This window comes from Lissotriton helveticus, chromosome 3_1, assembly GCF_964261635.1.
Source record: "Lissotriton helveticus chromosome 3_1, aLisHel1.1, whole genome shotgun sequence".
NCBI lineage: Eukaryota > Metazoa > Chordata > Amphibia > Caudata > Salamandridae > Lissotriton > Lissotriton helveticus.
In genome coordinates this window covers 1,011,447,166-1,011,471,813 of record NC_136061.1, presented here as the reverse complement: position 1 = coordinate 1,011,471,813, position 24,648 = coordinate 1,011,447,166, and positions in this window count along the sequence as shown.

Sequence of the window (24,648 nt, the reverse complement as noted above, 5' to 3'; positions counted from 1 at the left end):
GATCATCTCCTCCATGGATGTCTACGGAGTCATCCATGTCTGGAACTTCTGTAGCCTGTGTGTCTGGGGAAAGTGAAGTAATTGGAGTTGTTGATGCAAAACACAAAAGTGCAAGAGGCACATTCAGAAAAGTGTCGAACATATATGTGGTTCACGAACACACATCGGAAATAGTCCTAATTGTCCAGCTAACAAAAAGAATAGCAACCAGTGCAGAAAAATCGGCCACTTTATGTCCATGTGCAGGACCATGAAAATAAGTACTGTGGATGTTGAGACTGTTTTACGTTCACAGGACTTTCCAAAAGTAGTTTTAACTATTTCTTCGGAAAACATTTCTCAAGCTGGAGTGAAATGACACTGGTGTATGGCCATAGTGGCACAAGTGCCTATTAATATGATGGCAGACTCTGGTGCTCCAATGCCCATTATTTCGGAAGGAGGGAGAAATGGGGTACAAAATCCCTGCAGAAAACTGATATTCACCATAAAGCCTTTGGTGACATTGACATGTTAGGATACTTCATAGATACCCTGTCTTGTTTAGGGAGGCAAGTCACCACAAAGATTAATTTTGCAATTAAAGGCAGGAACATCATAGGATGGCAGGATTTGGTCAGACTTGGGATCATATTACTTCCTGGTGCAGAAAACCCCATTGTGTTAGCTGACCATTCTATCTCATTTATTGAACGTTTTGATGATGTGAATGTGGATAATGACTTTATTAAGTTTCAAAATATTTTTTCTGATAAAATAGGAAACATTTCCAAGTTTGAGCATCTAATCAAGCTCAAAGTAGGTGCCATACCTGTGGTACTCAAAGTCAGGTCGGTACCTTTAAGCATTAGGACGGATCTCAAAAGACTCCTTGATAAACTATGCAGTGAAGGAATTATTCAACCAACTGACTCATCATAATGGGTCAGTCTGGTTGTTATCATGAAGAAAAAGACAGGTCAGATGTGTCTATGTGTTGACTAACACACCCTCAACAAAAACATTATCATTGACTGTCACACGTTACCCAAAGTACAGGATCTTTTAGCCAATCTAGAGAGTGGGGGACAGTTTTTTTTCATTGCTCGACCTCATATCAGGCTATCATCTAACACCACTTGCTGTTGAAAGCCAGGACCTTACCCTGTTTAGTAAACTTTTCGAACAATTAAGTTACTGCCTATGCCTTTCGGTCTGGCCTCAGCAGCAAGTGCATTTCAAAGGTTTATGGATAGTGTGTTGGAAGGCATCCAGGGTGTGCAGGCGTTTCAAGACAATGTACTTGTTTTTGCTGAGAGTGCCAGAGAACACAATAACATTTTGTAAGGGTACTTCGTTTTTGAGAACATAGGCATCACCCTCAGAAAGGAAAAGTGTACATTTGGTTAATCAGCTGGATTATCTTGGTCACTGCAACTCTGATCAGGGCATACAACTGAAAATGTCTTGTGTTTGTGCCATTCAAGACTCAACAGCACCATGCAACAAAGAGACACCACAAATGTTTAGTTTGGTGCGAATACTACTCACGATTTACACATGGTTATGCTTTGGTAGTACGACCTCTGTGGGATCTTTTGAGAAAAGATCAAGCTTTTGAATGGTCTAATGCAGTAGCAGCCGACATTGCTCGCAGGTGGGAGGACGGGCACGAGGGGTCGCAGGAGCAGGGATTCATGGGGGTTTAGCGGGGAAATGAAAAAAATTATAATTAAATTAACCTTACCTTTCCGCCGGGTCCCACGTCTTCTCGGCTCCTGCTCTCCTGTCTCGGACAGGGACAGGAAGCAGACAGCCAGGCTCCCTCCCCTAAGCCAATCACAATGCTGCAAGCAGTGTCGTGATTGGTCGGGATGCCTCCCAGCCAGGATCTAATGGGGTGGCCATGTTCTCCATGCAGGCTGAAATGCAGCCTGCATGGAGAAGGGCAGGGTGCGCATGACTGGTTTGGGTTGCCCGAGAAGGGCTGACCAAACAGTGTATGTGCACTCAGGAGTGGGCAAACCACTCCTCCCCTGCCCTGCTCAAAGAGAAGAGCATCCCAGCCCACCCGCATTGTGCAAAGCAAACATAAACTGGTAATACCTTTTAGGTAGTACCATTTTATGTTTTGGCTTTCTCGTGCTGTGAGAAAGCAGTGGGGCGACACACCTTCACCATAGTGGAGGAGCCAACCCTGGTCTAATGCAGCAAATGAAGCCTTCTGTAAGATCAATGATCTCATTACTTCAGCACCCATTTTATCGGTATTCTCAGCTGGGAAACCATGTTTTCTGATGGTCAATGCCAGTCAGTCTAGATGAGGTGCTATTCTGTCACAATGTGTGGATAAAAAGGAACACACAATTGCATTTGCCTCACGGTCATTAAGTTTGGCTGAGCTTACATACATCACAATTGAAAAGGAAGTTCTAGCGTGTGCATGGGTGATTGAAAAGTTTAAGAAATTTTTATAGGGCACTCAATTTCAAGTTTTCACAGACCACAAACCCCTTATATATCTACTTAATGGTAACGGTATTGTTATGGCCTTTACCAGGTTAGTCTGTATATTATTGAAGTTACAAGAATACAAATTTGCGATAAACTATTTACCCAGTGGTAAAAATGTCAGAGTTGACTGCCTGTCCAGGATGTCTATTTGTGATGATAATTTGAATTAATCTGAAGAGGAGGAGGAGTGTGTTGTCACCCTCATTTGAGACTTTGCAGAAAAGCAAGATTCAATTTCTAGAGAGGTGTGGTTAGACGCTCTCAAAGACAACCTTATTCTTAAACAAGTTATTAAACATGTCGATTCCGGGTGGCCTCATGAAAAGGAATCTAGACACGGGGCTCAAAATAAATGTGCATATTTCAGATGAATTATCTGTAGTGGAGGGATTTTTGCTTCGTCATGAGTTGTTGGTACAGCCAACAAAGAGTTGTTGTTTCATGATGCTCATGAGGGTCACTAAGGAATTACAGCTACCATCCGAAAATTGAAGCAATATTATTGGTGACCCAGACTTGATGCACAAGTGAATAGAGGGGTGCCAGGTTGTAGCACATGCTTGGTTTCCAATAAAAATTGGAAGACTTCTGAATTTAATTTACACATGGTTCCCCTAACTAATGCACCTTGGCATAAAGTTGCATTTGATTTCGCTGGTCCCTTTGAACGACTACCAAAATAAGAAATATTTGACATTCCTTGTGAACTATTTTTCCAAATTGATTTATTTCAGTTGTGTTTTTTACACCTTACACCACATTTGTTATTACCTTCCTTAACCAAAGTTTTGAGGTTGAGGGGCCACTAAATCATCTTGTGACTGATAATGGTACTCAGTTCAAGTCTGATCAAATGACACAATTTATTAAGAATTTGGGCATTAAACATTTGCAGGTGACTCTGTACTCTTCAACCTCTAATGGCTTGGTAGAATGTATCAAAGTCTTGAATGAAGGTGTACAGACTGCTTTATCTTCTGGTCTGCAGTTTGAGAAAATTCTTAGAGAAAAAGTTGAGAGTTATCACACTACAACGCACAGTACAACTGGTGTATCTTCATTCAAACTGTTACGTAAAAGACAACCCATTTGCAAATTGTACCCCATGTTGGTTGAAGAGTTTTCTCAGGACACTATAGTAAAAGCTAATTCTGGGCACATGTGGAACAAAGTGTCTAAGAAACAGGAAGCAGTTACTTAATATTTTGATGATAAAAATCATTCCAAGGAGGTTGAGTACTTAGTTGTAGACTGGGTTCTCATTAAAAAACCTAATAAGGTAAGGTAAGGAGAGTCAAAATGTACACTACCAACCAAGGTGGTCAAAGTATGCAAAGGTGCTATTCTTTTGGAACTGAGAGGGTGGTGGAGCAGGAGGAGTCTCGTAAAAGTCACTCAGGACCAAGCCTAGCCCCTTCGCTGCGGGGGTAATTCCCCCGCTGTGCTGGGGGGAGGAGGGGGCCCGCATGCTCATGAAAAGCTCAGCTCGTCATAAGGCACGGCGCTCCTGTGCTTATGACGAGCTGAGCTCGTCACAGGTGCACCGGCTCCCGTGGAACGCTCAGCACAGCAGGGGAATTATCCCCGCACCTGAGCGTTCCACGGCTTATGACGAGCTGAGCTTGTCATGAGCACCCGAGCACCGTGCCTCATGACGAGCTGAGCTCGTCATGAGCATGGAAAAGGTTAAATAATTACAGCTGTCAAAAACAAAGGTATTATTGTTTACTGAGAGTAGTGTGGGAAGTTCCTGGTGAGATGTTCCTCAGAAGGAAAGTGCTCCTCAGTCTGCCCTTGGTGCCTTCTCTGATGTTGAAGGTGCTAGTTCTTCCAGTGATGTACCTTTTGGGTTTGATGATAGCTAATCTCATATGTCTCTCAATGATGAAAGTGATCTTTCTAGTTCCAGTTTGAAAAGTTTATATACTTCTAATATAGAGTCAAGGCCTTCAATTAAAAGGGCTGTCTTCATAGATGTTCGAAATGTTTCATTTCCTTTAAAATTCAAAGATTATTATTTGATGTCATTCTTTACCCTTTTTCTTTTGTGTATATTCTTTTATAATTTTTTTTCTATTTTATGCATTTCATCTTTAAGTGTTTGAAAAGGGAAGGATGATGTTGCGTTGTACAAGTTGTCTTTTTTTATACCAAGGACAACTTGTTATTGTTCCGTGTTTCTGCACAGGGCACTGAATGTATTTGTTCAAAAGTATGCTATGCTCTGCTTCTCCTATCCTGGGTGTTCTGCTCAGACCAGTTACCATTTGAGCAGTAGCATCGAGGATGGCGGAGGTGTGGTCATGGGCTCTTCACTCGGAACTGTATTCATCAATATACAAACTTGTTATTTTTCCTACCTGCATCTGTGGCAGTCATTTTTCTCAACGCAACAATCCCCATTCCCCCTTCTCTTGTAACTCCTTGGTCAAAGACAGCGGATACCGGGAATTGGCTTGGGTCTCATTTCCTGTCCCCCACCCGAAAGTTGCGGAGTGGGGAACAGGACACAGAAGGGCAAGTGTGTGATGTTGTGGCAGCTATTTCGGCCTTGCCCTCCTCGGCTTCCTCCTTTTACTTGGCACTTGCGACGAAGGGTGGGGTCCAGCAGCCGCCCGACGGAGTACTTCATGGTGGGCTGTTACTGCTCCCAGCCTCAACTTAGTACTTTGGGCACCATAGTACTGCCTTAGCATCAGCTGGTGCAGATCATCCAACCAAAGGCGCAGCTGGCCAGCATTAGTGCCATCACCCATCCCCTCTTCCCCCTTTTTTGCTAAGATTAGTACCCTTGGACCCAACAGAGTAATTGTTTCACTGATTTTCATTTTGTGGCCCCAAGTTATGGCTCAGTAAGAGCATTTAACTGCAGACTGAGAGGTCCTCAGTTCATATCCTAGTGTCTCCTGCAGCATTTAGTATTTTAATGTCCATAATGCAATAGCTCCTCTCTTGTGGTCCCATCCCTTCCTGGGATGTGTATCCTGACCACTGGGCACTATGGAGGTTGGTTCTGTGAGCCTCCTCATCAACTGGAGAGAGGGCCAGCTACACTGTGGTGTTAAAAGGGTACTTTCCCTAAGGGGCTGTTTAGGGAAGATCTGTACCTGTGTTGTTTGATGTAGATTCGCTTGTTTTTTAATGCAATTTTATTTACCTCTGCCCGGATCTCTTTGATTCATTGATCAACTCACTGATGGAGCATGATGTCTGCGTGGAATGATCATTTGAGGAAATGTAAAGGATGGCACCCTGAGCTAGCACAATTGCTTAAACTGGCACTGGCTCAATTGGTGAATGAGGGTGGATCCACCAGTTAAGTGTCTGCTTCAGAGCCAGAGCAGCAGGTCAAGGTAGTTAGCATTCTGGGCAGGGACCTTCTCCACAATTAGCTCTCACTTGGATGCCAGAAGCCCATGTAGACTCTTTCCGGGAGATTTCTTCTCCTAGTGAAGTCTCATGCTTGCAGCAGGTACCCAGTGAAGGTCCATCAGCACTTGCGGCTGTCCTCATTACTACCTCAGAGTAGGTGATTCCAAAGAGGTCCTCATACCTTAGTTGAGATTAGACAGTCTTTGATGGACCTCGCCTTGGTCCCAAAAAAAAGGCCTGTGGATCTGACTCAGTCAGTGGGAGAGGAGCCTCCAATCTCTAAAGACAGTCAGGGAACAGTTGCACCCTCATTGTCCCAGCCAGACTCATCACTCCCAGACGGCAGTGAGGATTCTCCAGACAACACTTCAGCGTTGTTCACCTCAGTCGCTCAATTACACTCCTGGTTAGCAGCCAGTGCAGATACATTCACTCCTAGGTCTTCCATAACTTATGGGCCTCTTCAAACCCAATCTTATCCACAATAGCAGATCTGAAGAAACAAGCCAAGGGTATTGCAGCTGATCATGTGAAAGAGGAAGAAGAAAAGGTGAAGAGAACAAGGCTTCTGGACATATGGGCAATCCAACACAGCTACTCCAATAAAAACGAGGAGGGAGTGACTGTCAAGGGTGAGGTTGCTGCTGTAAAAGGCATTGGTGGGCAGGAGACCATATTATGTAAGCTGTGTAAGCAGACTTTGCATGTTCCAGTGGAGGTCAAAGAGAATATTTGGAAGGGTGACTTTGTGAATGTGCTTTTACTTATATGTGTGAAAAGGAGGGAATAGGAGGGAAGGGAGAAAGATAGGAAAGAGTCCACTAAGGACAGGAGACCTAAGGTTGATGAGAACATTGCTAATTGGCTATCTTGTTTTAATGTTTACATGACTTATTCTTGAGAAGAACCTGGAATTTGCAATGTCCATGATTTTTGATTCAAACAAGATTCTTAAGGCTCATCGTGTTTACTGGGGTATTGCATGGCTGAACTATGACAGTGATTTCAGATGAGCCAAAGTAAAAGATCCTGAAATTGTGTGGGATCAGACTGGCAGGAACGTATGGCTAAAGAATGCCAATAAGACCCACATAACAACCTTTTCGGTTGTAACATTCCACTGGGGGCAAAAAGGAGGCGCAAGGCTTTCAACAGGAAAGTGTACAATTGCCTAGCAGGGTCATGAAAATTCAAACAAGTCTGTTGCTTTTGTGGCCTTGCTTTCCATGCAGAGGTTAAATACATCAAGAAATCCAAAGAAAAAAGCAAAGCCCCAGTTAAATCCTCATACTAGCCAAGATTTGCGCACCCCAGTCCAGGTGGATAAGCTGCTGCCCTGGCTGAACAATTACTCTAATAGACATGAAGCACAACTGTTGTATTTATATTTTTCCTAGTGTTTCAGAATCCCAGCCCCGGTTGTTGTACCCATTACCCACTTTGACAACGAAATGTTAGTGTGCACTCGTGCAAAGGTGGTAGCAGAGAAGCTCCATAAGTAGAGCTCACTTGAAAGAATCACAGACCCATTTCCAACCCCATCCTTTTATGCATTTGTATGCTCACCAGTTGGAGTAGTTCCCGAGAAGTAGCCGGGCCGGTACAGACTGATTCTTAACCTCTCAGTCCCAAAATGGGCATCAGTTAATGATGCAATAGACCCTCAAGCTTGTTCAGTGAGGTATTCCTCTGCCGACCAATCCTTGGTAAGGTTAAGAAGGTTAGGTTCAGGGGCACTGCTGGAAAAAACTGCAGTTGAATCTGCATTTAGACTTCTCCTAATGCACCCAGATGATTAGCACCTGCTAGATTTTTGTAAGAAATGGGGTTTCTAGTTGGCAGAGGTATGCACCCTGTCCAATTAGGGACCCACACTCTAATCAGGGTAAGTGTAGTATCAATCAGGTGACTTGTAAAGTGTGACTACTCACCTGTAAGCGTCTCAAAGTGCTGGGGGGGGCTGCTGATCCGCCAAAGACAATGTGGTTCAGTCGAAGAGCCAGGCCTTGAGGTCCTTCGAGGATTGAGCAGTGACGGTGATTGCCTGAGATGGAGAAGCAGGGTGTTCCAGGTCTTAGCTGTGAGGTAGTAGAAGGACCTTCCTCCAGCCATGGTCTTGCGGATACGTGGGACGGTGGCCAAGTACGGGATGGGTGGAGCGGTGGCCTCTGGCAGGTGAGTGGAATGAGAGGCGGTATTTAAGGTATGCAGGTCCCACATCATGTAGGGCTTTGAAGGCACATGTGAGGAGCTTGAAGGTGATTCTTTTGTTGACTGGGATCTAGTGGCGGTCTTTCAGGTGCCTGGTGATGTGGCTGCAGCGGGGGGATATTGAGGATGAGTCTGGTGGAGGCATTCTTAATATTCTGCAGTTTCTTGATGAGTTTCTGGGTGATGCCAGCATAGAGTGCATTGCCATAGTCGAGTCTGCTGCTGATGAGTGCATGAGTGACTGTCTTTCTAGACTCAGTGGGGATCCACTTGAAGATCTTTCGGAGCAGGCGTAGCATGTGGAAGCAGGATGATGAGACGATGTTGATCTGGTGGTTCATAGTCAGCGCGGAGTCCAGGATGATTCCAAGGTTTTGTGCTTGGTCTGTGGGTGTGAGGGATCCAAGATCTGCGGGCCACAGGAGTTGTCCCAGGTGGAGAGGGTGGAGCCCTGGATGAGGATTTTGGTCTTCTCGGAGTTGAGCTTGAGGCAGCTGTCCTTCATCCAGGTAGCAACAGCCTTCATCTAATCGTGGAAGTTGTTCTTGGCGACTGTGGGTTCATTGGTGAGGGAAAGGATCAGCTGGGCATCGTCAGCACAGGAGGCGATGTTGAGGCCGTGGTTCCTGATGATGGCTGTGAGCAGGGCCATGTAGATGTTGAATCGAGTGGGGCTCAGGGAGGAGCCCTGAGGCACTCAGCAGCTGATCTCTGTGGGTTCAGAGTGGAACGGAGGTAGTCTGACTCTCTGTGTTTGACCAGAGCGGCTCATTTCCAGGGCTTTGTTGCGGATGCTGGTGTTGTGAAGTCTTGTGCATAGGGTGCAGTGGGAGACTGTGTCAAAGGCAGCCGAGAGGTCCAGGAGGATGAGGGCTGCAGTTTTGCCTCAGTCGAGGAGGGTGCGGATGTCATCTGTGGCGGCGAGGATGGCTATTTTGGTGCTGAGGTTGCTTTGGAAGCCAGATTGGGAGAGGTCCAGGATGTGGTTTGCTTCAACGAACTCGGAAAGTTGGGCATTGATGGCCTTCTCAATGACCTTGGCTGGGAAGGGGAGCTGGAAGATGGGTCTGAAGTTCTTGAGGTATGTTGGATCAGCAGAGGGTTTTTTCAGCAAGGGGTTGATCTCTGCGTGTTTCCAGTCTTCCGGGAAGGTGGCAGGGTCAATGAAGCAGTTGATGGTGCGGCCGAGTACAAGGGCGATGGAGGTGCCGGCTCTGTTGAAGTTGTGGGCAGGGGTCTGAGGGTGCTCCGGAGTGGATGCTCTTCATGATCTTGAAGGTGTCGTCAGCAGTGAGGGGAGTCTAACTGAGCAGGTTTTGCTGGGGTCCTGTGTTGTTAGGTGCAGTGGTTGCAGGTGGGGTGCAAGGGTCTTGGGTATTGAGGCTGTTGGAGCTGTCGTAGATCTTAATCTTGTGATGGAAGAAGGGGCTGAGGTTGTTGCAGAGGTCTTGGGAGGGCGGGATGCTGCCTCTGTGCTGGGTTTGGAAAATTCTTTCACCACAGCAAAAAGCTCTTTGCTATGGAGTGCTTTGGCATTGATCCTTTTACATAGGGCTGCCTTCTATGTTGTTCTGATGAGGTGGTGGTGTGCCGTGACAGTGGTTTTGAAGGCTGAGTGGTGTTCCTGGGTCTTGCTGCTCCTTCCTCTCTTCTTGAGCTGTCGACCGGTGCATCTGGACTCATGGAGAGTGGGTGAGAACCAGTTGGCTTTTTTGGAGTGTCGCTTGTGTGGGGCTTTCTTGAGGGGAGCCAGTGTGTCGGCGCAGTTGGAGATCCATCGATGGAGGTTGAGTGCTGAGGTATTAGCGTCTGCAGATGTCAGTGTTGGGTGTTTGCTGAGGGCGGTAGTGAGCTGTTCTGTGACCTTATTCCAGCTTCTATGAGTGTAGCTGTGGGTGTGGTGGTGTATGGGGATGTGGTGAAGGAGAAGTGGATGCAGCGGTGGTCGGTCCAAGGGAGCTTGGAGGTGTGGCTGCTGATGAAGTTGCCGCTGGCGGAGAAGATGGGGTCGAGCGTGTGTCCTGCTGAGTGGGTTGGGGAGGTGACCCGTTGTTTGAGTCCGACAGTGGCGAGGTTCTCCGGCAGGGATGCAGTGTTCTTATCGTTGAGGTTGTCCAGGTGAAAGTTGAGGTTGCAGAGGAGGATGTAGTCTGTGGAGTCAAGAGCGTGCCGTGCGAGGAAGTCGATGATGGAGTCGCTGAAAGGTGGACGTGGTCCGAGGGGTCTGTAGAATAGGGTACCGAAGAGGGTGGTGTTCGGGTTGGTCTGGACCTGGAAGTGGAGGTGCTCCATGTTGGTTGAGTGTTCGTCTGAATAGGTGGTGAGGTGGAGGGTGCTTTTGTGTATGATAGCAATGCCTCCACCCGGTTTGTTGATGCGGTCCTTGTGGATGATCTTGTAGCTATCTGGAATGGCAGTGGCAATGTCCGGGGCAGAGGTAGAGTTCATCCAAGTTTCCGTGAGGAAGCCAATGTCGGGGCAGACGGAGTCTACACACCAAAGTTTACCTGTGCTAACTATCTGATAGCTTGGCACAGAGCAGTCAGGCTAAACTAAAGAGGCAATGTGTAAAGTATTTGTGCACACACACATACACACACACACACACAGGCACCCACACACACTCTCTCTCTCACACACACACACAAACGCAGAGTAACTCAGTGAAAACACCTAAAAAGTACTTCACACCACTTTAGGGAAATAGCCAATATTTACCTGAGTTAAACAAGACCAAAATGACAAAATCCAATATAACCAAGTCAAGATATGAATTTTTAAAGAGTAAATTAAAAAAATACTGCGCTTAGAAACCCATTGCTCCCACTGGAGCTATCTGGTCATGCTTCAGTCCCTTGGCGGCATTGGAAACCAAAGACGTGGCATCGGAAACCAAGGACAAGCGTTTGAGATCAAGATGCAGCATCACGCAGTGGAGGTGAGGCATCGTGGTTGCAGGTGAGAAGTGAGTTCCTTAAGGTGGTGCAGGGTAATTGACACTTTTGCCACTCAGGGATGATGCATTACACAGAGGAGGTGAGGTGTTGGTTGTGGGTGCGAGACCTCGGTTCCAGAAGGCGAGGTGGCATCAATGCGGCATTGATGTAGAGAGCGCGGAGAGTCAAATCCTCGCCGTTGACCAATGGGCCCAAAGTGATGCATCGATCGGGAGTTACACAGGGATGGGGTTGCGATGGAGTCAGGACAGGTCACCATGGACGTCGGTGGCACGGTGTTGGGACTTACGCTGCTGCGGTTCTTCAGAGGCGATGCAGCATGGTTGGGCTACGTTGAAGTCAAGAATGTGGATTCGCACACCGATGAGCGGTGTCTACTGCTTCTGTGCAGCGATGCAGCTATTTTGCAGAAGGCTCCAGTTCCGACTGATGCTCAGCATTGAGGCTTCAGTTTCTTGCAGTTACAGCACCAAATTCACCTCCAAGGGCCCAGGACTGGGTTTGGCACCACTTGGCAGTTCAGGACTCACAGCAAAGGTGCTGGTTGCAAAATGCAGGTAAATTCTTTGATGTTCCTAAGACTTCAGCAACAGGAGGCAAGCTCAGTCATGCCCTTGGAGAACGTTTAGAAATCAGGATGCAGAGAGTAAATTCCAGTCCTTTCACCCTCCCCAGCCCTTCTTATGTTGGGGATCCTGCTCACCATTGGCTGAGTCTCCTACATACAACTTTTTGTAGTCCCTGAAGCTGAGCCAGAGGTATGCCATTTTAGCAAGCTTCCTGGAGTCAGAAAGCCTATCAACCAAGTACTGGCGCTGCTCTGGAAAAGAAAGACTAAACATGTGCTCATGTGCGATCAAATTGTATAGCCCCTGATAATCTGTTACCTCACTGGCCTACACCCAACCATCCAGTGCTCTGCACAAGGAATCAACACATTCTACCCATGGCTGAGGACCAAGTTTATTCTTGCCCTGAACATCTTCCTGTATTTTCTGGGGTCAGGTCATATCTCCTGATGAGGGCCTTCTTCATGGTGGGGTACCTTGTTCAGTCCTCATCTCCTAAGGCCACTGAGGTGCCCCTCCCCTACACTGAAAATTGCAACCATAAACCTGCACCCCAATCCCTCTCAGGAATCTTGTGCATCTGCAAAGCAACCTCATAACCCTGAAACCAATGATCTATGTCATCTCACACTTTATAATGAGACACCAGACCTTTGTGTATGTGCACCTTTCCCTCTGAGTTAACCGAAGAATACTGACACAATATGTGCTGGATTCAGCCCTCTTTACTTTTAAATTCAAATCCTTCAAGATCTGCTCCTGAGCTAAAAGCATCTTTTTGTTTTACCAAATCCATTTTGAATTTGGCAAGCTCTAACCTGAGCTTCCTTTCTTCTTGCCTGTCCTCCAACTGTGCTGAGGACAGGCCTCTTGAGGAAATACTGCTGCCAACTGTAGAGGGAGCCTTCCACCATTCAGGCTGGCCCCTGGCCCCACAGGCAATGTCCTCCAGCCATTCCTGATGCAAGCTTGATTCCTCCTCCTCCAAAACAACATAATTCTCATTCTTTGGGTGCACAGCTGCATTCCTGGCTGCTATCCAGGTCCTCGGCGCCTTTTGCAGCCCCTCCTTTCTAGTGAGGCCTTTAAAAGAACACTTGAACTCCCTGCAGACAACTTTGAACTGGGACACTGTGTAGGTTTCCAACTTATCCTGCTCAAACTCCACTACTGCAGGTACAGAGTCCCACAGGTTCTCACTCGTTGTGAGTGGCAGAGACAGCACAAGCAGCACAGAGAAGCGGAGTGGAGCAGCGGGACGACTAGCCTGCTCCAGGGGCAGGGAGCAGGTCACGCCAGTCCAACCATTCTGCGGCTAGGAGTTATTTATCCTCGGGAATCGCCCCGTGTTTCACCACCTTAAACAACAGAAGTACCAGGTACCAGCATGGGCCAGAGAAGGGGAAGGGGTGAGCGGAGCCACCATTAGTTGTCGGCAGCAGCAAGAGTGAGCCCTCGACTGCATTACGGAGGCGGCCCAACTAGGTTTGGGTGCGGCCTGCAATGGCACCCAGTGAGTCGTGCTTGACCCCCCTTTGGTGCCTTTCTATACTGCACCCTCCATGAAGCTTCTACCAGGCCTCTTACACCATCATCCCCAATAAGGGACCAAGGGAAGGTGACAGGAGCCAGGGAAGGACTGGAGACTTACTTTGTCAACCTTGTCAATTTAACGCTACGCCTACACCCACGCCTACGTGCTGGTATCCTCTTCCCCCTCGGGATCCGGACTTGGATCTGGTACCCTTTTTCCTTCTGGTGGCCAGGCACCTTTAGTGCAGAAGGGCACGGTGTGGAACAGCAAGGGGGGTAAGGGTCGCATCACGGGGGCCAAATGGGACTGCCTAGTACATCTTACACTTCCACCCCCCTGCCGGCCTGTCTCACCTCTGGTCTGTTTTAGCAGTCCTTCCGACTACTGGCCTCCGCTAGGCCCCTTGAGCCCTTCCCCACACAACACCCCTCCTCACAGGACCACTGGCCCTCCTCCCTTTCGAGCTTGGTTATAGGTGTTGCAATGTCAACATTAAAACAGAACCCCAAGCCCACAGCTGCGGACATGCTCACCAACAAGGCAGCTGAGGTGGGTGCACCCGATCTCCGCAGTTGGGTAAGGGCCCAGGACCCTGCCTCTGCAGCGAGCAGCCTAGTGTGGACAAACTTGGATGCGGAAAACGGGGACGACGAGACTTCCAAGGGTTTTGAACCTTTCATAGTCACAACAACCTCCACACTTATACACAAGGATGACGACGACGAGGCCTCCAAGGGCGCCGAGCCTTTCACAGTCACAACGACCCCTATAGCCATAAATGTAAAAGTGGAACGCCCAAGGACTAGCACCACAACAGGTGAGGATGAAACAGGACCAGCCCCCCGACTAACGGGAATGGAGCCACCCCTTCAGTCTACTACATCTATCCCAGTCCTGCCACAATCTGGGAGCCTCCCCAGCTCTACTCGACGCTTATACATCAGACTATGTAGCAAACCAGGAAAGGGGTTCTGTCATAGCTACAGCCGGGGGGTTACTGGACGACACCGGTAGCCTGCATAATAGCCTAACAATTTCGGCTGACACCCTCGACACCCCAAAAAAAGACACAGTCACCGCTGTACTGTTACAGGGAGCAACAACTCACATGAACAAGGATGGACCATGCATCACCATAGGATCATCCCCTGAGTCTGAGCCTGAGACAAGTGACTCTCTACATAGATGACCATCGCTCCTGCCATTTGAACTTTAATGTGCACAGGAAAATCTGTTAACGTCAGTCAGCACCTCCCTCTCCACCGCCATTAACGTGTTAACATGGCAATTGGAGGAGCTCGAACTACAAATGGACACCCTCCAAGTTATGGCAACAAAAATGGCAGAGATGGCCAAGAAAATCGCTAAGATGGCTGCAATCAGTGATAACCCGCCCTTCCAACTCCTTCCCGTGAATGTCTGTGCCCAGATTTAATTGACAAACTGGCATCGCTCCCGACGGTACTTTGCTCGCTGGTGGAGGAACTAAAACTCAGCATTAGAACATGCTCAGACCCCGCTAGCCTGGAGAAGAGCACAAAGGACCTCATTGTAGTGTCCAGCGACGAAGACCCGGAATCAATCCAATCATACCATTTGCCAACAAGCACAGCAACTTGGCCCTCCTCACCTCATACCATAAGGGAATGATGGGAGAGAGTAATCACACAGAGGATCTCACCTCCAACAACACAGGGCCCACAAGCCAGCTGGAAGTATCTCAGTCTGCCCCGCCAATACCATGGAGGGAGAAGAAACATCTAAAAAAAAAATAAAAAAATGCTAAAAGAGTACGATCAAGAATCCTCCAGTGAGATTTAACAGGCTTAGAACAAAACAATTTAGCAGTAACTCGGACAATTGAACCAGAAAACAAGCAATACCTTTTCCCCAAATTCTGCAAGAATCCCCACATTAAATGAAACCTCCATCAGTACTCGCCCCAGTGACCACGCACACAACCAATCAGCCCCCAAATGCAGAGGCCGCCACAGGGGGTGTTTCTATGCAGATGGGGAGAAACGCGCTCGGGGAGATAGCAACAGCTGGTCTTGATCCAACACTGAATCAGCATTGCTCACCAGTACCCACCAACCTAACTGTAAACGATGATGGGAAGTGGAATGGGCACTGACTTAGCAGGAGGCCTTCTGACCCGGAACATTGCCACCACCTGGCCCTGAAATCGGGCTCCAAGCTCCACCAGAACGCACAGTGATTTCAGACATGGAAGAAATGCAACAAAAAGCCTGCGCAACCTCAGTGGGCAATCACCATCACACCTTCACCGGTTCAACTCTACCCCCACTAGAACAGAACTTACAAGATTACACCAGAGGACTGAATTTGGGCTCCCAGGCCTCCCGCAAGCTTCTCAGCCCACGTCGAACTCCACAGACAAAATTCCCACAATACAAAGGCACCTCCATAATGGCTGTGTCTCTGGGTCCAACATGATATCGTCAAGGGGAGGTTACTCAGCCAAAACGAGAATGACCCCATTGTACATTTCGAAGGGTATCTTCGATTCTCTCAACAGAACAAATATTTTGACCCTCCTCCAACATACACAGACATTGTTCCATAGCACAAGCAGGGACATTGCGAGGGTGCAATTCATCCCCATGCCCTCACAATCAGGGAAGGAACAAACCATTGTAACTTGGGCCAACCCGGACATTGCAGATAGTGTTCTCATTGAAAAAGAACAATTCGCAGAATGGGGAATTGACATGCGGAGGCTGGAACAGGAGAAGCATCCATTCATTCTACAGGCACCCATAAAGAACGCACCCATGGTTAGCATACTGAAGGGGATCCGCCATGTGGAAGGCACCCTTGTGCAAGCAAATATGAGCATCCAGTGCATCGTTGATGGTTCGTGTGGGGGGAGACAGGCCACTTCCATTCTCAAAACCCTCTCCCACTTTTGCACCCCTCCCTCCCCAAATTCGGCATTCTGGGGCTGGGTTGCCTCCAACTTGGCTGACAAAACTAAGGCCCTCACCAATTAAGGTGCCTTGGTCATCAAAATCCCCCAAGCAATGGCTCTGACCAGCATAGATGCTCATCAGCTAGCGTCCAAACATTAAGTATTATGACTTGGAATGTCGCAGGGATAACCAAGGTTCTGTAAAGTCCAGCGGCGATCACATTCCTTGAAGGAGACAATTTAATCTGTGCCCAAGATACATGGGCAGCCACATCCATCCCACGAGCAGGCTACGCAGAATACTTCAAACCCGCAACCAAAGGAATCGTATTTGGGAGACCCTCTGGGGGTATCTCCGTATATATTAAGCATGCCCTGAAACTACACTTTACAGAGATAAAGAACCCCTCTGACATGTTCCTAGCTGGCACTCTGAAAGGCCTCAACACGCTTGATGGCCCACTACCAATACTGTTAATTAATGTATACCACAATCCCCATGGGCAGGGTTCTAAGGACAAGCTTACTCGACTGATCATACAGATAGAAACCCTGCTCACATAATTTGCATCCATGGAACCTATCATTCTTGGGCACTTTAATATGCACAAAATAGGGAAGAATTCATTTGACGGTAACCCCTCTGGGAGCACTGGGAGAGTCAATGCCCTTATTTGGGCATATATTTTGGCAACAACTCACTCTTTATCTACAAAGTCCAAGCCAGGGGTAATTCACGTACCAACCCACTACAACAATCAGACCACTATAGATTATATTCTATTAAGTGAGAGTCTGCAAAAACATATGCTAAATTACGCAGTGCTCCCAAGGAGCGAAAGTGATCATAACTCCTTAATGCTGCAGTTAACTATTACAGTGGAACCCCGTCATACTCTCCGCTGCATTGGAGTGTCCAAGGGTGAAGAACAGCACAGGCTCCTTAGAAAAATTAAATGGGGCAGACGCCAATCAAGGAAATCGTCATGGATCGGCTGTCAGACCGGCCCAAATAATTGGGGCCTCATAGGGGAATGGGACAAACTTGCATACAAACCGGCTTCGTTGCTCTGGGGGTGCACAGCTTACAGAGCTACAGCAAACCCAACATACACTCTGGGTCAAGTTCCAGCGATCAAGCAGTGCGCCAAACAAATAAACACCAAACGTAGGGAGTACCAAAAAAACTGGGTCAGAGTCTGGCAAAAGGCAACTTAAATTAGCTGCAGAGAACCACTTCCTACATGTTTGGAAAGCAAAATGCGAACTCACAGAGGCAAAATGGCTGAAGATCTTTGAGCTGTTCGTGCCGTGCAAGTCCCAAGAATTCTGGCAATATCTTAACAATCTAATCCATGGGACCTTCAATAGAGAGAACCCACTCGATGGGGCACCTGGGTAGCTCATGTAAAAACTCTGTACACTGACAATTTGAATGCATCTCCTCCAAATAGTTCTACAACACCAGGGGAGGGAATTGGCAACATCACAGCAGAGCTCACCGTACCCCGGGCTGAACTAATTCTGCCAGGGAAGAGAGCAGTCCAAACCACCCTAAAAAAGATACGGCATAACGGAGTGCCCGTCCCCAACGGTCTGCCTGGCTCCCTCTTCAGGGAGGGCATGGACTTTTGGTCCGACAACCTCGCACAGCTATATGCAGAATGTAGGCCATTGGAGGATGTCCCAGACTCTTGGAGGGGCTCACTGCTGCAACCAATATACAAAAAAGGGGCAAACACCGATCCAAGTATCTACCAGATCATCGCCCTGTTGGACAACGAGGGCAAGGCCTACGGAAGTACACTTTTGGTGGAACTAGTTGATTGGGTTTGCATTGAGAGAAGTGTGGCTCACTGGTTAGAGGCGGCAGACCCGTAAGCAGAGAACGGCCCGGGACCAGGGTTCGATTCCCGACGCGGCAGGGTTGTGGACCAGGGTCAGCGGACTCGATAATTCTCGCCTCGGTGCCTACTCTAGTCAGAAACCACACTCGGCAACCCTGGGCATCAGCTTGCCTCATCTTCACAACGGCCCCCCCAGACCGCCGGGGATGCTTGGTCGCACCTTAGAGATACCCATCAGGGACCATCTCTCAGGGTGAGCCAGGACGGGTTCCCCAGCGGTCGAAGCGTGGAGATACTCCTCCGGGAGTCGATTCCTAGCGCTATATAAACCCACAATTAAATTAAATTAAATTAAATTGAAGGTCTTGTCCCCTTCTACCAGACAGGGTTCAGACCAGGGGGCTCTACCGTAGGTAACAATACTGCCCTGTCATATTTAGTCCAATAAGCGGTGGCCCATCGCTCCCTGCCGCTCTTCGCCTGCTTCATTGACTACTCAGCAGCCTTCGATGGGGTAGGCCATACCATCCTCTGGCCGAAATTGTTACGCTGGACAATAAGCCCATCTTTATTACAAGCAATTAGATCGCTGTATTCGCAAACTTTCCAGGGAGTCTGCCACAGAAAAAATCGCTACAGATTGGGGGCTAAAGCAGGGATGCGTCCTGGCACCGAAGCTTTTCAATTTGTACACCGCAGACATGGGCCGAGCTTTGCACGGAGCTAATTTAGCCACCCCTAGGATCGGCCACACAAACATCCAGCTGATGCAATATACCGACGACCTGGTTCTTTTGGACCGTACCAAAATTGGACTTCAAAAAGCACTTACAGTCCTCTCAGAAAATAAAGCCCAAAACAAGCTGGTCGCTAACCCAAGTAAGTCCAAAATAGTGATTTTTGGGCCATTACCTGAAAAAAAACTGGCAAATTGGAGGCTGGGTCCATTGATCTTGGACTGTGTACAAACGTACAACTATCTTGGGATCTGATTTTGCGAAACGGGTCGCCCACAGGCCCACCTCCACAAACTGCAGCAGAAAGGAATGATGGTCCCCTATGCCCTTTGCAAACTATATGCCAGCTTAGATAGTCCAACAACTACAGCCATTAAAAGAGTATTGAGGGCCAAATTACTACTGTCCCTCAACTACGCGCAACAGGCATTTCCAGGGAAGTTTACGCAGGGCTTGGAAAAAATACACTGTACAGCTTACAAAAAGATATTTCGCTTACCAGCCTGTACTAGAAACACCTTGATTCATCTGGAATTCGATGTCAACCAACAAAAATTAGAAGAGCTGGCAGCCCTGACGAAATACATCTATCTAACAATGGTGGCTCCGGAGAATACCATGAAGGCCGTCATAAAATCAATTTCCTGCAACCTAGCAACCCTTGATCCGTCTGTCTTGCTTCAGCCAAAGATCTTATGCAACTTGTCACAGAGAACTGGGACCCCAGCATAATCGACTACGCTACCATCAAAACAACAATAAACAAGCAATTATGATTATGCTCTTGCAGTCTGTACATTGAATCCTTGGCAGCCAGAGACTTTCATGAGACCTAAAGTCTCCCCCACATGAGGCTTAGCCACAAACCCCACTTCATGGAGCCCGTGGGCAGTCAAGCCTTACAACGGATCCTAGTAGCCAGGCTACATCTGCTCCCCCTAAAAGAATTATATCCAACTGGGAAATCACGGCTGGGCATTACGGAGTGTCGCCTCTGCAAATACAAAAGAGAGTCCCTGGTCCACATCTACTTTGCTGCCCTGCGGCTAGTTTGCAGAACCCATCTTAGACCTATTCTTCTCCAACTGGGCACCCATACAGCAAAGGAGGCAGTCCAACAGCTTTAAACTCTGGACATTGTGAAGCATATGGCCAACTTTGGGAAATTTGTTCACCATACCCTTATAATACTGAAGGACAAGTCCCCACAGGCTGAGTGCGGCGAACAGTCAGGCGGCCCCTTAATGTCAGGGTCATTGTCTCTGAGGTCTGGCCAACACTGAACTACTGACTTGCTAACCTTAAAATCTCGCCGCTATGTCACCTGTTTTTATAAAAGAAGGATACTTTTTGTTTTTTTAAAGCAATTTTAACAATGTCCGGCACATATATTTATTCTTTAATGATCAAACGTTTTAACGTATTTTGTAATGGTTTTGATTAACCACACAAATAAAGAATTCATTTATTCATACTGCTGATGGCTCTCCAGATTGAGACATGGTTGTAATGAAAAATCAAAACGGTTGCATAAAGAAAAAACAAAAAAACAGTATGCTGGTATGTTATGGTCTGAGACATGGAAATAGTTTACACCAATCACTGTATGTAATGCACAAATACAAGTCCTATCCCACCATTGCCATCAATGATAGAAATTAGGTCTCTAGTTGTCAGAGGTATGCACCCTGCAAAATTAGGGACCCACCCTCTAGTCAGGGTAAATGTAGTACACACTAAATTTGACCTGTACTCACCCTTTGGTAGCTTGGCACAGAGCAGTCAGTCTAAATTAAAGAGGCAATGTGTAAAGTATTTGTGTGCACACACACACACATAGTAACACTGGGAAAACACCACAAACTACTCTACACCAGTTTAGAAAAATAGCCATATTTATCTGAGTAAAACAAGACAAAAACGAAACAAATCCAACATACACAAGTCAACATATGAATTTTTAAAGAGTAAATAAAAACAATGCAGTGCTTAGACGTCTATAGTTCCCATTGGGGCTATCTGGTCGCGTTTAAGTACCTTGGCGAGGTTGAAAACCAAAGACGAGGTGTCAGAAACCAAGAACACAGTGTCAGAGACCAAAATACAGCATCGCAGTACAGTTGAGGTGTCGGTTCTTTAAGGCAGTGCTGGGTCTTTGAAGTTTGTGCCTCTCCTGATGATGCACTGCTCAGAGGAGGTGAAGCATCTTACGAGATCTCGGTTCCAAAAGGCGAGGTGAAGTTGAGATGGCGTCAATGTCGAGAGCGTGAGCATCGATTTCTTGTCGTAGGAGTCAAACTGCTGGGCCCAAGACGATGCAACGATAGGGAGTCCAGCAGGGCCGGAGATTTGGTGGAGTCGGGACAGAACATGACAGACGTCAGTGGTGCAGTGACGAGACACAGGCTGCCACGGTTCCTCTGAGGCTCTGCGACAAGGTCGAGGCTGCGTTGAAGTCAAGGTTGCAGTGTTGCACACCCAGCGAGCAGGGTCCAAGGATTCTATGCAGGCAGCGGCAATGTGGCGATTTCACAGAAGGAGCCGGTTCTGACTGACGCTCGGCATCGAGGCATTGATTTTCTTGGTTACAGTACCAGAGTCACCTCCAAGGACACAGGACTGGGTTTGGCACCACTTGGCAGGTCAGGACTCACAGCAGAGGAGCCCAGGTACTGGTTAAAATATACAGGTGAATTCTTTGATGTCCTTGAGACTTCAGCAACAGGAGGCAAGCTCAGTCAAGCCCTTGGAGAACCTTTAGAAAGCAGAATGTAGAGAGTAAAGTCCTGCCCTCTCACTCCCATCCAAGAAGCAACAGGCAGCAGGTCAACACAGCAGCGTAAGCAGCAAAGTGGCAGTCCCTCCTGGCAGCACAACAGCTGTTCTTACTTGCAGAATATGCTCAACCCAGAAGTGTTCTGAGTTTATGGTGTCAGAGGTCCAGTATTTCAGACTTTGAAGTAAGAAGACATCAAAGAAAGGTCTTTGTCGGGCACAGGACCCTGCCCATCCTGGCCCTGGCTTCAGACACACAATAGGTGGGTATGTAGCTCTTTGCGTGGGGACAGGCACAGCCCTATTAAGATGCCAGTGCTAACTCCGTTCACCACTCTAGCTCAGTAAGGCTCATCAGCATGGGGATGGGCTATTGGGATATGCTGGGCACACTTCAGCTCCCTTTGTGGGTGACTGTGTAGAGAGAATTCACAAAGTCCAACTGTCATCCAACCCAGATGTGTATTATAGGGACAGGCAGAGGCACAGAATGGTTAGAGTAAGAAAATGCTAACTTTCTAAAAGTGACATTTTCAGACCTGCAACTTAAAAACCAACTTCACAAAAAATGTGTTTTACACTGTTAGCCCAGAGACACCAAACTACAATTTTCTATCTGCTCCCAAATGGAAGCTACACTTGCAAAGTATTGCAAGGCAGCTCCAATGCTAACGTATGGAAGAGCTAGGCCTTGCTGTAGTGTAAAACAAATGTAGCAGTTTTTCACTACCAGGACATGTAAACTAAAAAATACATGTCCTACCTTTTAAATACATTACACCCTTCCCATGGGGCTATCTCGGGCCTACCATAGGGTGCCTTACATGTAGTAAAAGGGAAGGGTTGGGCCTGGAAAGTAGGTTAACTTGCCACGTTGATATGGCAGTTTAAAACTGCCCACAGTGGCTCTGCAGTGGCAGTCCTGAGTCAGGTTTGAAGGGCTGCTCATGTGGGTGCCACAACCAGTGCTGCAGGCCCACTAGTAGCATTTGATTTACAGGCCCTGAGCACATGTAGTGCACTGTACTAGGGACTTATCAGTAAATCAAATATGCCAATCATGGAGAAACCAAATACCCTTAAATTTTAGACCCAGAGCACATACACTTTAGCACTGGTAAAGTGCCCAGAGTCCTAACAACCTCAAAAACCAAGTTCAGCACACAGTCGAAAACAGGAAGTCAGAAGCAAAGAGACAGGGGAAACCACGCCAAAGAATGCCAGGCCTAACATTTTTCAATTCAGCGGCGTGTATTCCTATGACAGGTGCATGCCGATGGGTTGCGCGGTTTCCTGCATCTAATTTGAACAGTTCACATCTGCATCGGAATGGATATTTACAAAGAAAACTGGCTACCAATATATCATCCACTACTTGGATGATTTTCTTCTGATTGGGCCACCCTGTTCTGATGCATGCAGGTTTGCACCGGACACTTTAATAGCATAATTACAAGAACAAGAGGTGACCCCCAGGCCTGACAAAACAATTGCTCCATCAACTTTTTAGGCATTAAGATTGACGCTGTTGTTAAGATCTGTCATCTCCCACCAGAAAAAGTGAGGGCCTTTTCCGAGTTAATCAGCATAGTGTTAGCCCTTAACCCCTTAACTGCTTTGCCTCCCCCCCATGCTGAGCCCTTTTTTGGCTATTTGGGGAAGTTCATGATTAGGCCTCTGTAACATTTTGACCACATAAGGTATCCACGCCAAATTGGCGTCCTTTTCAGGGGACCCAGAAATTAGCCAAAATAAAGGTACATTTTGTTTTTTTGGGGAAAATTGGGAAAAAAGGGCTACAGATAAAAGCATCTGTTTTTTCCCTGCAAATTGTATAAAAAAAGGGGTTGTGGTGCTGAAATCACTATCTTCCCAGCTTTCAGGGACAAGCAGACTTTTGTCAGAAAACCTTTTTCTGCAAAGTGCCTAGCTGTAGATTTTGAACCCTAGCTGGGCCGGCACCTGGGAAACCTAGCAAACCTATACATTTTTGAAAACTAGACACTCAGGGTAATCCAGGATGGGATAATTTGGCTGGCTTTCACCAGGGTTTGTTACCAGAATCCCTTGCAAACCTACAAAATTGTCAAAAAAACTAATTTCCCTCATATTTCTGTTGTGGAAAGTTCTGGAATCTGCGTGGATCCACAAAATTCCACCCACCCCGCGTTCCCCTAAGTCTTCCCCAAAAAATGGTACCTAACTTATGTGGGAGGCCCAAGTACCCGCGACAGGAAACTGCCCCAAACGCAATGTGGACACACCACATTTTCACAGTGAAAACGGACCCTTTTTTCGCAAAGTGCCTAGCTGTAGACTTTGAACCCTAGCACTGCCGTCACCTAGAGAAACCTAGCAAACCTATACATTTTTGAAAACTAGACACCCAGGGAAATCCAGGATCGGGTGACTTGGCTGGCTCTCACCAGGTGCTGTTACCCAGAATCCCTTGCAAACCTAAAAATTTGTCCCAACAATAACATTTTCCTCACATATTTGTGTCATGGAAATTTCTGGAATCTGCGTGGATCCACAAAATTCCACCCACCGCAGGTTCCCCAAAGTCTTCGAAGAAAACTGGTACCTCACTTGTGTGGGGGGCCCAGTACCCGCGACAGGAAATGGCCCAAAACGTAACGTGGACACACCACATTTTCACAGTGAAAACCGACCCTTTTTTTGCAAAGTACCTAGCTGTAGATTTTGAACCTTAGCTGTGCCGGCACCTAGGGAAACCTAGCAAACCTATACGTTTTTGAAAACTAGACACCCAGGGAAATCCAGGCTGGGGTGATTTGGCTGGCTCCCACCCGGTTCTGTTACCCAGAATCTCTTGCAAACCTGCAAAATTGTCCAAAAAAACACATTTTCCTAACATATTTGTGTTGTGGAACGTTCTGGAATCTGCGTGGATCCACAAAATTCCACCCACCCCGCGTTCCCCAAAGTCTTTTGAGAAAAATGGTACCTAACTTGTGTGGGAGGCCCAAGTACCGCGTCAGGAAACGGGCGAAAACGAACCGTGGACACACCACATTTGCACAGTGAAAATTGACTCTTTTTTTGGAAAGCACCTAGCTGTAGATTTTGAACCCTAGCTCTGCCAGCACCTTGGGAAACCTAGCAAACCTATACATTTTTGAAAACTAGACACCCAGGGGAATTCAGGATGGGGTGACTTGTCTGGCTTTCACCAGGTTCCCTAACCCAGAATCCTTTGC